This window comes from Oryctolagus cuniculus, chromosome 12 (genome assembly GCF_964237555.1).
Source record: "Oryctolagus cuniculus chromosome 12, mOryCun1.1, whole genome shotgun sequence".
Taxonomy (NCBI): domain Eukaryota; kingdom Metazoa; phylum Chordata; class Mammalia; order Lagomorpha; family Leporidae; genus Oryctolagus; species Oryctolagus cuniculus.
In genome coordinates this window covers 46,029,625-46,043,296 of record NC_091443.1, presented here as the reverse complement: position 1 = coordinate 46,043,296, position 13,672 = coordinate 46,029,625, and the positions used below count along the sequence as shown (strand labels likewise).

Here is a 13,672-nt window from a genome sequence, read left to right as displayed (position 1 = left end):
CAGGAATGACATCATCAACTCTTCTAGGTCTCCAGCTTGCTGACTGTCATTGCAGAACTTGTGACTTGCTCTATCCATAAGCACATGAGTCAATTCTCTGGATAACCTTGATTAGTAGAGCCTAGAGAACAGACACCTTCATCTTCTACTTCTAGTTCCCTTTGGTTAGTGGTTGTCTCATGATGAGTTAGCTTGCTGTCACTTTCAAGATTGCACATTCAAGAGTATGAGACTCCCACAGCCATTTCACACCAGGAATATGAAAATCCTCAAACAGAAAGTGAAAAAATGCACAGTGAAATTGAGATAACCTGCTTCTAGACAGAAATGTGTGAACTTAGTTGTCATAAGGATGGCTGATATAAATGGTAGGATGAGCAAATTTGAGGCAGGGCCCATCCACCTAATGGAACACTCAGATAAACCCATGCCCTTCATTAAGTCCAGTCCATAAACAACTCTCTGGGTAGCATCCTGCCAAAGTTTTTACTGAAGACTTAATATAGGAAATAGAAAGTAATAGTTCCTGCTGTGGTACCTGGAACCTTGAGACAAAAGTCAATATTATTCACTTCCCTGCTCCACATCCCATAATAAATTTCCCTTGATATGAGTCTGCTAAAATGAATTATAGACTGAGGTTGCACCACCTGTTCCTTTACAGCTTTCACTGAGCATGTAAGAACCCAGATGTTCCACAAGTACAAAAAGAGTGCATCAAAGTCTCGGTAGAAATTAGCCCACTACAACAGTGACTTCTTTTTTGCATGAACAGCTTTGTCTTCCATTTTTGCTCATCTGAAGGACAAGGTTTTACTCCTACATTGTCCTCTGGATGATGACTGCTCATATGAGTTGTACCTTACAGTCATTTGCAAGTGTAGATGATTTCCTCCTGGGAAGTTTACTGTATTCTTCCTCTCTTACCATCATTATTAATCTGGAGGCAGTGTAAAGAGATGGTGTCTTCCAAAGAAATGTTACCTTGCAAAGACCATGCCTCAAACCAGGTCTCTAAAGAGCTTCCAGATGAAGGCAGGCTATAGAGCAAGGACTATTTCTGCCATCCTTGACAGTCCAGGTGTACCTGGAATTTTAAAATTTTCTTGTCTGTCCTCCCAGGTATTCTCATTTCAGGTTACACAGTCGTACTCTGCTTCTATCAGAACCCTGACTTTAACACAGGGGACCTGTCACATTTGTGCATGGCAGCACTGCAACCATTACACTTTGACCCCGGGTCTTTTGCTTTTTAAACTGATAAGAACAGATACTACACTTGATCTTAGCCAAAAGGCCAAGAAGCGATCTGTCTTTTGTTTTTTAAATAATCTATCTCATAGATGTGTGATATAAGAAGCTCTCTAGTACCACCATGGAAGCCTTCTTTCATTCTACACTTTGAATTGATAATTTGCTAATATGGATTTTGCTATTTTTTTCAGTTATCCAAAGCTACTAACAAAAATCAGTTAACTCCTCTTTATAATTACCATTGCACACCCTCCACTATAAATGCCACCAGCACATAAGCCAGTGCTTGAAATTTTAAATGTACTTTATCAAAATCCCTCACTTGTGAAAGTGCAAGAAATGTTTTGCTATTGTAGTTACCAAAGATAATCCACTTTCTTTACTGCTAGCAATAGTTCCTTATCACTGACTGAGGATTGATACAGTTTCAACATTTTAGCCTGATTATCTGATTTCTAATAATGATATGGCATCATGCTCCCTTAAAAGAATGTATCCCAAGACAAGTAGACAAGGACTTAAGTTGTAAGCATTTTATTTTGGAAAATAATAGCAATGTCAAAGAATAGTATCAGGAAAAGGGGAAATCCATTTAAGAGTGTATGATCATGCTAGCTGATAATTCTCTGATTAGAAAATCAAATATACAACTTGGCCTTTTCCAAGACCTTATAGGGAACCATGTAGAATGTGACTCGAGTTGTTTACCCAGGAATGGATGAAAGAGGCATTTATCTGGAGACTCTTTATCTCAGTTGGACAAAGCTGTTCTATAAGATGTTCATCCATGTTAACTTTCAATTTTGTACAGATGTGAGTGTTGGGCAGTTTCCTGCAGATGACCCATGCAACACAGAACTCCAAAGACAGAAAGCAAAAGGCACCAATTGCAATGTATTGTCAGGTTATGCATGCACAACCTGATTGCTTCAATAATAAAGCTAATGAGAGCTAAGATGATATGAAACATGGCACAAGATTTATCTAACAGTGTTAACTAAATGGAAGAAAACTTAATGTTCCATAAAGTAGTAAAGCCATGAATGAAATCTTGTAAATCATCTTCAGCAACAAAGATAAAACTCCCATAAAAAAGGAGCAAAATTTATAAAAAATTTAATTGTAGAAAATGAAATAGAGAAAGGTAGGAAGTATATAAGAAAATGACCCATTTTGTGATTTTGTTGTATCTCAAGCTTTCTTTAGATTAACATAGAATACATAAATAAGAATTTAAAACTCTAAAATCATTGTATAGGCTCATAATTGTGTAATAGCACCAATTAAGTACAAACAGTATCTTCTTTGATGTATCAAGCAATGAAATAAAATAATAAATTTTGAATCCTCATATATTTTCTTACTTACATAATAATATCCTTGAAATACAATGATAAATCATTATTATTTTCATGGAAGTTGGTTATTTCATATTATATCGAAACATTGTACTAAATTTCCTATAATTTTAAAGATTTATTTACCTGAAAGAAAAAATTTGAGAGAGAGATCTTCCATCTACTGGTTCACTTCCCAAATGGTCAAATGGCCAAGGCTGGACCAAGCCAAAATCAGGAGACAGGAACTCCATCCTGGTCTCCTGCATGAGTGGCAAGGGCCCAAGTACCTGGCATCTTGGGCATCTTCTGCTGCTTTCCCAGGCACACCTACAGAGAGCTGGATTGTAAGCAGAGCATCTGGGACTCACTCCAACAGGCACTCATGTGATATGTTGGTGTCATAGGCGGCAGCCTAAAACGCTGCACCACAACACCAGCCCCTACTGTCTACTTTTTTTTTAAAAGTTTTCTTTGTGACAATAATTTCTGCTTCTCATGTATGAAAGTAAGCTTGGGCCGGTGCCGCAGCTCACTAGGCTAATCCTCTGCCTTGCGGCGCCGGCACACCGGGTTCTAGTCCCGGTCGGGGCGCCGGATTCTGTCCTGGTTGCCCCTCTTCCAGGCCAGCTCTCTGCTGTGGCCAGGGAGTGCAGTGGAGGATGGCCCAGGTGCTTGGGCCCTGCACCCCATGGGAGACCAGGAGAAGTACCTGGCTCCTGCCTTCGGATCAGCGCGGTGCGCCGGCCGCAGCGCGCTGGCCACTGCGGCCATTGGAGGGTGAACCAACCGCAAAGGAAGACCTTTCTCTCTGTCTCTCTCTCTCTCACTGTCCACTCTGCCTGTCAAAAAAAAAAAAAAAAAAATGAAAGTAAGTAACATGAGAAGTTGGTCACTGTTTTTTCTCAGTCCTCAACTATTCTTCCTCAGAAAAAACACAACGGAGAAACTGCTGAATTTGATTTTCTGAGCTCACACACCACATACATGGTGTTAATCCCTTAAACCTAGCAAACTGTTGATGTATAAAAAACAATATTCTACCAGTGCAGAAGGTCAGGTGGTGCAGATGCTTAAAGTGATACAGAAGGCCTGTGTCTCTACTACCAAAAGAACTAATGAACTGCAATGCTCTGTTTTTGTCCATAACTTTTCTTGGCAACAGATGCAATATTTATAGTAAAGTCTATCACCGTTTAATTATGTTATACATTAGAATTATTTGTTACACTAAAAATGATTTGCTAAAATATGCCAAAGCATCTTCAAATAAAGACAAATGAGCTGATAATTTATTAATTTCATTTCATTGTTTCCTAAGAGAACATAATAAGCCTTGAATAAAACTTTAAATGTATCAATTCTACTTAGCATAATTGTGTTAACAATTTATAATGAAATATCCAGAAAGTCCTTTACTGCTTCATTTTTCCTCAGATTGTTAGACTTCTTTCTCCTTTTTCTTGCCTTTCCTCTTCCATTTTTTAGAACAATTACTTTCTAGTAATTCATAAACAAGTAGAAGAGCAAAGCAATAATATGAAGGTACATATGTCTATAGCAATGGCAGACAGCTTGCTAAGTAATATCCTACAATTAAATATGATTTGGGAAAACTTGCAGGAATAGTTTATCTTGCATGTTAAGTTTGTTGCAAGACAAAATTAATTAAATTATTAGTCTCAAAGTTCTAATAAACAATTGTTAAAATAGGTACATTATTAAATGCATATTAATGATTTAGCTCTCCAGAAGAGGGAATATCACCACATGTTTAATATATTATATTTTAAATGATTACATAGCATACTGTCTTTTGCTTAGAGAAACTGACAAGAGTTATGTAGGAATGTCAAAAAACTGTATATGAGTTAAACCTGTAGTCACTATACCACAATTCCAATCACATCCCAGGGAGCTAGGAATATACATTTACATGAAATTTATCTTTTAAATTCTATAAATTTCTTGAAATGTGTTTATGTTTATGTTCCCGACTGCTCTGAAAGTATTTGACAGGTGCACCTTTTTCTCTCACAAGAAGCATCAGTCTCTATTTTAATAGTAAGGAGAGGGCTATGGTGAAGAGCAAAACAAGAAGAAGACAATTTCTTCTGATGTTTCAGTATACAACAGAGTCAGTATCTCAAATAAGGAGAGAGAAGACAGACTCCTCAGTTAATAAGGCGGCTGGCTGAGTGAGGATAGCCGCACAAAAACAACAAACGTGAACCAATTCTTCACCTTGTGTACCAACATAAATTCCAAAAGGATCTGAGTTTCCTGTTAAAAAGCAAACAAAGCAAATATTAAAAGAAAAACATGGAATAAATTATCTACAACTTGCGTTTGAGATAAATTTTCTTAGGCAAAATGCAAATCCAGAAGCAATTGGGGGGAAAATGACAAGTCTTATTAAATTTTAAAGAATTTCTTACAAGGAAATAAAATCATAAGCAAAACAGGCATATCATCTGGTCAAAATATTTGCAATTATATCACAGGCAAAAACTTGTGTCTTTAATATATAATGAACTTCTGCTAATGGAGAAGAAAAATCAACAATCCTAAAATATCTATGACTATGAAAAATATGCCAACTTTCTTTTAACAAGCAAATACACGTGGAGATTATTTCTTACCTGTCAGACTGGACACAATATAAATCTGAAGACATAATCTATATGTGAAACTGTTAGGAAATACGTAATCTGTATATTGCAGGTAAGAATAAAAATATCACAATCCATAAGGGAAAGAACCTGCCATGTCTAATGACATTTCACATATATTTACACTTTGACTCAGCAAAATTTCTCTCTGAGAAACTATTCCAAGTTATAATTATAAAACCTGTGCAAGGTGAATTACTATAGCACCCCTCACAATAGCAAAAGTCTTGAAACAAATGAAAAGTTCATCAGATTTGAGACTAGCCTCAAAAAACATGCATATCAACATAATGGAGTACAAATACAAAAAGTAAGGAGAACTCTCTATATATGCTCTTACAGAATTATATCCAAAATATAATATCAGGTACAATATGTCAAGATGGAAAATAGTGTCTTAATGTTCTACTGTATATCTAAAAGGGGGAATGCATATACACATATGAACATATACATTTTAATTAAATATAATTATAGAATTTACATGGTGATATCATGTAAACAGGTGACTTATATTGTAAGATGATATAAAATATATAGTAAAAAACATCAAAAATTAATATAAAGGTCACCCCAGAAGGAGAGGAACTAGAGTAGAGAACATAAGTCCTGAAACAGTGAACTAGATAGTCACAATATGCATCCTTAGCCTCTGGTCTTTAATGCTATTCCTGACTAAATAAAGAATCCAGATATCTTAGAAAAATGACTGATTCCAGTGGCCAACATTACAGCATAGCATGTAAAGCTGCAGCCCAAAAAGCCAGCATAAACCTAACAGTGCCAGTCAAGTCCTGACTGCTCTACTTCTGATCCAGCTCCATGGTAAGGCCAGACAAAAGCAGCAGAAGATGGCCCAAGTATTTGACCTCCTGCCACCTATGTGGGAGACATGGATGAAGCTCCAGGCTCCTGGCCCAGGTCTAGTCGTTGTAGCCATATGGGAAGTGAACTAGTGAATGAAAGATCTCTCTGTCTATAACTTAGAAAAAGAAAAATGGCTGATTCTACGGTTATGACAAGAATGTAAAAGATAAACCTAAATCATCTTAAATACCAAAACAAAAGTTACTTTTGAAGCACGGTTATGTCCAATGGACTCAGAACAAATATAAAAAGGTGACCACTGAGCAAAGACTGAGCAATTTATGCATCAATAAAGATAATGACTACCATGAATTGAAATACATGAAATATGTTTAAGTACACTTCTTTGTAAGGATTCCTTTAAGCAAGAAAAGGAGAGGCTGAGATTTTTGTGCTTCTATTAAGATGCTTTTTGAGACAGCCACACATTCTGGTCCTGGAACTACTATCCACCCAACTTCCTATTAATGTACAACTTGGGAGGTGGAATTATCAGCCTATTTCTGTCACCTAAGTGGGAAACTCAGATTGAGTTCTCAGCTCCTGGCTTCAGATTGACTCAGTCCTGACGACATTAGGCATTTTGGGAGAGGCCTATTAAATAAAATGAAAACAAAATACACTGCTAAAAATTTAATGATAAGAGAAAAACCCTCATTGAAAGGTGTGATTTACAGATTCAATGAGATCCCTATCAAAATACCAATGATATTCTCCTTAAATATAGAAAAAAAGATGCTAAAATTCATGTGAAACACAAGAGACTGAATAGCTAAAGCAATCTAGTACAACAAATACAAATTTGGAGGCATCACAATACCAGATTTGAAGACACATTACAGGGCACTTATAATCAAAACAGCCTGGAACTGGCACAAAAACAGACATGTAGACCAATGGAACAGAATTCAGAAATCAATCCACTCACCTACAATCAACTAATTTTAACAAAGGAGCTAAAGTCAATCCCTAGAGAAATGACAGTTTCTTCAACAAATGGTGCTGGGAAAATTGCATCTTGGCATGCAGAAGTATGAAATTAGGCCCCTACCTTACACCTTACACAAAAATCCACTGAAAATTGATCAAGGATCTGAATCTACGACCTGATACCATTAAACTACTAGAGGATAGCATTGGGGAAATTCTGCAAGACATTGGCATAGGCAAAGACTTCTTGGAAAATCCCCAGAAGCACAGGCAGTCATAGCCAAAATTGACAAATGGGATTACATTAAACTGAGACACTTCTGTACTGAAAAGGAAACACTCAACAAAGTGAAGAGGCAACCAACAGAATGGGAGAAAATATTCTTAAACTATGAAACTGATAAAGGATTGATATCCAGAATCTGTAAAGAGCTCAAGAAACTCAACCACGACAAAATAAAAAATCCAGTTAGGAAATGGATAAAAGATTTAAATAAGTATTTTTCAAAAGAGGAAATTCAAATGGCCAACAGACACATGAAAAAATGCTCAGCATCACTAGCCATCAGAAAGATGCAAGTTAAAACCGCAATAAGTTTTCACCTCACCTGAGTTAGAATGGCTCTCATACAGAGATAAACAAATAACAAATGTTGGCAAGGATGTGGGGGGAATAATATTCTAATCCACTGTTGGTGGGAATGTAAACTGGTGCAGCCACTGTGGAAGACAATGGAGATACCTCAGAAATCTGAAAATTGATCTGCCATATGACTCAGCCATCCCAGTCCTGGAAGTTTACACAAACAAAATGAAATCAGCATATGAAAGAGTAATCTGTACCCCCAGGTTCATTGCAAGTCAATTCACAATAACTAAGATATGGAATTGAAGCCAGCGTGTAGCTCAATTGGTTAATCCTCTGCCTGTGGTGCTGGCATCCCATATGGGCGCCAGTTCTAGTCCCAGTTGCTCCTCTTCTAGTCCAGCTCTCTGCTGTGACCCAGGAGGGCAGTGGAGGATGGCCCAGGTGCTTGGGCCCCTGCACCCACATGGGAGACCCAGAAGAAGCACCTGGCTCCTGCCTTCAGATCGGTGCAACACCAGCTGTAGCAGCCATTTGGGGAGTGAACTAATGTAAGGAAGACCTTTCTCTCTGTCTCTCTCTCTCTATCTATAACTACCTGGCAAGTAAATTAAAAAAAAAAAAAAAAAAAAAAAAGGATCCTTCCTCTGGATTTCAAAAAAAAAAAAAAAAAAGATATGGAATCTATTCATATGTCCATCAACTGATGACTGGATAAAGAAATTGTGGTTTATGTATAACCTATGGTATACTACACAGCGGTAAAAAATAATGAAACCCTGTCTTTTTGCAACCAAATAGATGCAATTGGAAACCAATATATGTAGTAAAATAAACTAGTCCCAAAAGACAAATGTCATATGTTTTCCTAGATTTGTGGTAACAGAACACCTAAAACCTAATGTGTAGGAGACTGACATTTTGAGATTCAATGATTGTTTACAGCCTTTATCTCTTCTGTTGAGGAACAGTATTTTTTTCTTCATGCTATTTGTTGAACTCTTTAATAGGTATAGAATGAATCTTATGAGTATAAATTAAACTGAAAATAGATCTTTGTAAAAATTAACAGTGGTAATAGGAGAGTGAGGAGGAAGAAGGGTGAGAGTGTGGGCAGGAGGGAAGTAGCACTATGTTCTTAAACCTGCATATATGAATTTGTATAAATTATAAAATTTTAAAGAACTGGAAATTAAAGCACAAGATTAAGCAGTTTTCCCATCTCTCCTATATCAGTTTTACTTCAAGGATCACCAAACTGTTTATTAGGGCATCTTTACATATTATTATTATTCCAGTTAATAAACAAATGATAAAATTAAAACATAATTATTTTAAGTCAACTGGTGAAATACAAATCTAAGCAATGATTAGGTTTTGCCAAAACACCATAAAAGTTCATCGGTGACACTACAGGTCTCCTATTAAAAGTACTCAACGTCACTTATAAAGTATCCTTGCCAAAAAATAAAAGAAATTCAAGCCTGATTGTGGTTCATACCTCTTGTCTCTTGAACATATTTCCCCAGTACTGCCATCATTTGTAGCGATAAACAACCCTAAATAATTAACTTGAGGAGCAGGGTTGTTCCTTCCCCTCTTGGGAATGTGAGTTTTGACTTACTTCCTCATTTATTTTCCCCTAAACTTCATTTCCCTCCACTGTTCTGTAACTTCAGATGGCAGATATACCAACAAAGCAAGTTTTCTTTAAGACTAGAAGACTGGAAACTCGAATTCAGTAATGATACGCTCTGTTTGTGGAACGGGAGGAGGAGAAGATGAGCCATGACAAGGTCAGCAAAATAACGGAGAGCTTGTTGAATGACCATTATAAGGTGATGTATAGAACAAGTACACTTTCTTTAAGCACATGTCCAGTTGCATTTCTGAGTAATAATCATTAATCACATTTCTGAGCATACGTCTGAACCTGCCACCCTTAGTAAGAGTTGGGTACAGACAAGGAACAGTGCCAGAGAAATTCTTGATACACAAATTGCCAACAAGTAAAATATTCCTTAAGATTATGGAATAAAGGGGCTGGTGCAGTGGCATAGCTAGTGAGGTTGCCATATGGGTGCTGGTTGTAGTCCCCTCTGGCTCCTCCACTTTTGATCCAGCTTCCTGCTAATGGTCTGGGAAAAACAGCAGAAGATGGCCCAAGTACTAGGGCCCCTGCACCCACATGGAGACCTGGAAGAAGCTTCTGGCTCCAGTCTTCGGATCAGCCCAGCAGCAGTTATTGTGGCCATTTGGGGAGCGAGCCAATAGATGGAAGATCTCACTCTCTTCTCTTTCTTTCTCTGTAACTCTGCCTTTCAAATAAATAAATAAAACTTTTTAAAAATGAATTTGAATTATGTCCTCTTGGAACTTTGCAGCCTACATATTACCCAGCATGTTGCCAGGTTATATGGTGAGCATTCAATATGTAATTAGTGGACATGAGATAATATGATGGAATAATTAGAATGATTGCATATGATAAAACATGGCATCATGGACTACAGAAGTTTTCTATTTTCACTGAGGAAAAATAAACTTGCTAGAATTATAACATTTAAATTTTGGTCAAAAATCTAGAGTCTAAAGAAAAGGATGAGAATTAATGAGTTGGGTATACTTAAGAATTCAAAAAAAGAGCAACAAAATAAACCTAAAGAGAGTTGGAAAGAGGAGATGATTAAGACAAAATCCCCAAATCCCCAAATCTCCAAAATGAAAAAATCAAGATGTAATGGAAAGAATCTACTTAATAGGGGCAATGCTAGCACATTTGACTTCTTAAGGAGACCTACAAAATTTCTCCCTCATCTCCATGATAAAATAATTCTCAGTGATAATTAGGAAATGAAAAGATTAACAATGACCAGGATAGATACACAGATGGTAAAAATTTTATTTTGTTAAAGATATACATATATGTATATATATTTTAAGAAAATATCAATAGAAAAAGGATAAAAAGTAATGGAGTACTGTTTTTAAGTTCCATTAGTATATTTTATCTTGAAAACTAGAAAAAGAAATATTTGCACATTTATATTTTGTTGCAGTAATAAATAACAGACATTAGTTAATAAAAGGGCAATTATATAAAAAGAATATCAGTTAAAAAGATTAAATTTCTATTTTAGAGGTATTACCAAATTCCATACATATTTCATGTTTGAAGTAAAAGTATTCACTTAACAGAAGCAGTATTTTTACCTAGAAGTGCACACTCTATTTCATTGTTTTGAATTTTAAAAAACTCAAGTGTTACTTGGAACAAAAGAAATGAAATAATTTTAGTTGTGTCTTACCATGACTGATGTTGAATCTATGACATGTAAGATCACTGCAATTTGGTTAGCACAGCACCTCAAACATGACCTACCAGTTCTAAGCCATTTACTCTCCAAATAAATGCATATGTTAGAGATAGATTGTATAACCAAAAATTCTCCCATAAAGTTTCAGGCTTAATACAATGTTTATCAATGCAAACAGTTAGTACATGATAATGTGGTTTACCCATACAATTTCAAAACTCAGCAGTAACCAGGGCAATTATCTAAATCTTAGGCCAACAAAATAGTTGTTAATGATGATCTATTTTGTTTAAAGTTGTCAGTGCATGCTGTTACTACAAATACCTGATTCTAGCTGGTTTCTCATTGTTTGATTCTAAACAGAAAAGGTCTTTCTTTACTGCTGTCCCCAGAGAAGACCATTCCCACCATATCATTCGTAGTTATGCCACTGCTGCAAAAACCAACACCTGAAAAGACTAGGAAAACAGAGAAATCTATTTCTAAAACAGAAGGAAATTATAAATAATATAGGAGTGAAAAGGGGAGATAGAACTATAAATATCACAGTATCTAAAAACATGAAAAGAATTGGCTGAACAAATGTATGACAGAAAATTTAAATATTTAGATGAAATGAAATATAACCTGGTAAAATATAACTTATGAAAACTGACCAAAAAAAAAAAAAAGAAACTGTTGTATATTCAACTAAACAGAACAATTTTTTTTTTCACACAAACACTAATCACTCAGGGTTATTGGTAATTCTCATAAAGCCATTATTCCAACCTTCAGCTAACTTTTTCACAAAATGAAGAAAAGAAGAGGAACCTCTTAATTCATTCCATAGGATCAAACATTAGTCTTGTTTGTGAACATGAATACAAAACTCAAAAATTAATTAACAAGCTAAATATAATAGTGTATAAAAAATACATCATGACATGCTAGAATTTATCTAAGCATTACAAGGATGATTTGACATTATTAGGAGAAAACTTAAACTATTGTATGCAAAAAACTTTAACACAATTCAACATGCATCTGTGATTTAAAAATACATTTAGAGGCCCGGAGCCGTGGCTCACTAGGCTAATCCTCCGCCTGCGGCACCAGCACCCCGGGTTCTAGTCCTGGTTGGGGCACCAGATTCTGTCCTGGTTGCTCCTCTTCCAATCCAGCTCTCTGCTGTGGCCTGGGAGGGCAGTGGAGGATGGCCCAAGCACTTGGGCCCTGCTCCGGCATGGGAGACCAGAAGGAAGCACCTGGCTCCTGACTTCGGATCGGCATAGCGAGTCGGCCCGGCCATAGCAGCAATTTGGGGGTTGAACCAATGGAAGGAAGACCTTTCTCTCCGTCTCTCTCTCTCTCTCTCTGTCTAACTTTGCCTGTCAAAAAAAAATACATTTAGAAAACTATGAATACGAAAGTACTGTTTAAAAGCTACCTATGAAAAGTCTGAAGCAAATATAATTTTAATGTGGGAACTTCAAAGTATATCCTTGAAAATTAGATATAAGCAAAAAGTATGTCTCATCGCCACACTAATAGATAGGTAATCAGATATGAAAATTAATCTAAATGTGTAAATTTGGAAATACATAAAAACTGTCATTATTGGAAGATGACAAAATTGTCTACATTGAAAATCCAAAAATAACTATCTATGAACAGATTATCAAAAATAACTTCGGCAAAGTATAATACAAGTAACCCTGAGGCTGAAGAGCTAGAAACTGAGGTGCTAGAACTCAAATCAGGCACTCTGATATAAGTTGTGGGTATCACAGGCAATCAACTAATTGCAGTGCCAAAAAATATAAAATTTATTGAAAATTTTTAATGGAGTTCTTTAAATGGGAAAATGTACATCTTCATGGATAGAAACAGTTAATACTATAAATATATATATATATTTCCTCAAGTATATCTATAGAGTCAATGTGTTTCAAATAAAAATTCTAATATTATTTTGTAAAGACAGTTCACAAAGTAATTCGAAATTTTGTTGGAAGAGCAAAGGGTTGGTATAACCAAACCATTCCCAAACAAGATTTATGTGGAAACCATTTTCTCCAAGATATTAACAATTAATGCAAATTTCAAATATTTAGAATATTCTAATATTGGAGTGGTTATAGACAAAGAGAATGATGGAGCCAAATAAGAAACAATTTATAGAGGGGCGCATAACTTCTGTAATGTTAATATGACAGATACATTATTAGAGGGAAATGTGGATATGAATTTTTCCCAAAAAGGTGTTAAGAAAATTGGTTACCATTATGGGGGAAATTTGAAATCTACCTGACATAAAACACAAAAAGACATTTCTGAGTAGAAAAGATATTTCTATATGAAAGGTAAAAATTTATTTTTAGATAAAAATATAGGAAAAAGCTTTATGACTTTAGGATAGGATATATAAGAAAAATTTTTCAGCATGAATTTGCATATGTTATTTTACGCAACTACCTGGAAAGTTTATACTTTTGTTCAATTAAAGTCTTTGTTTTAAAAATTCAGATTTTATAAATGAGAGAAAATAACTGGAGTACATGTAATTCACAAAACATAGTATTTAAAACATATAATAGATTCCTCTACAGCAAAAGTATACAAGCAGGAATTGCAGTGTTGAAACATGCATGATAATCACACATGCAAACTTTAAAAAATGCAATGCCATTCTTAATCAGTGTTGTGTCAATTTACTCCACAATGAAA

At 35.6% G+C, this 13,672-nt stretch overlaps 1 non-coding gene across 1 annotated transcript; it reads right to left on the bottom strand.

Annotated features, from left to right (window-relative positions):
* Window positions 1-1,120: 1,120 nt before the first annotated feature.
* LOC127484067 (U2 spliceosomal RNA) lies at window positions 1,121-1,309 on the bottom strand. Its single transcript, XR_011381217.1, has one exon. It is a non-coding gene; the product is annotated as a U2 spliceosomal RNA (small nuclear RNA).
* Window positions 1,310-13,672: the final 12,363 nt, after the last annotated feature.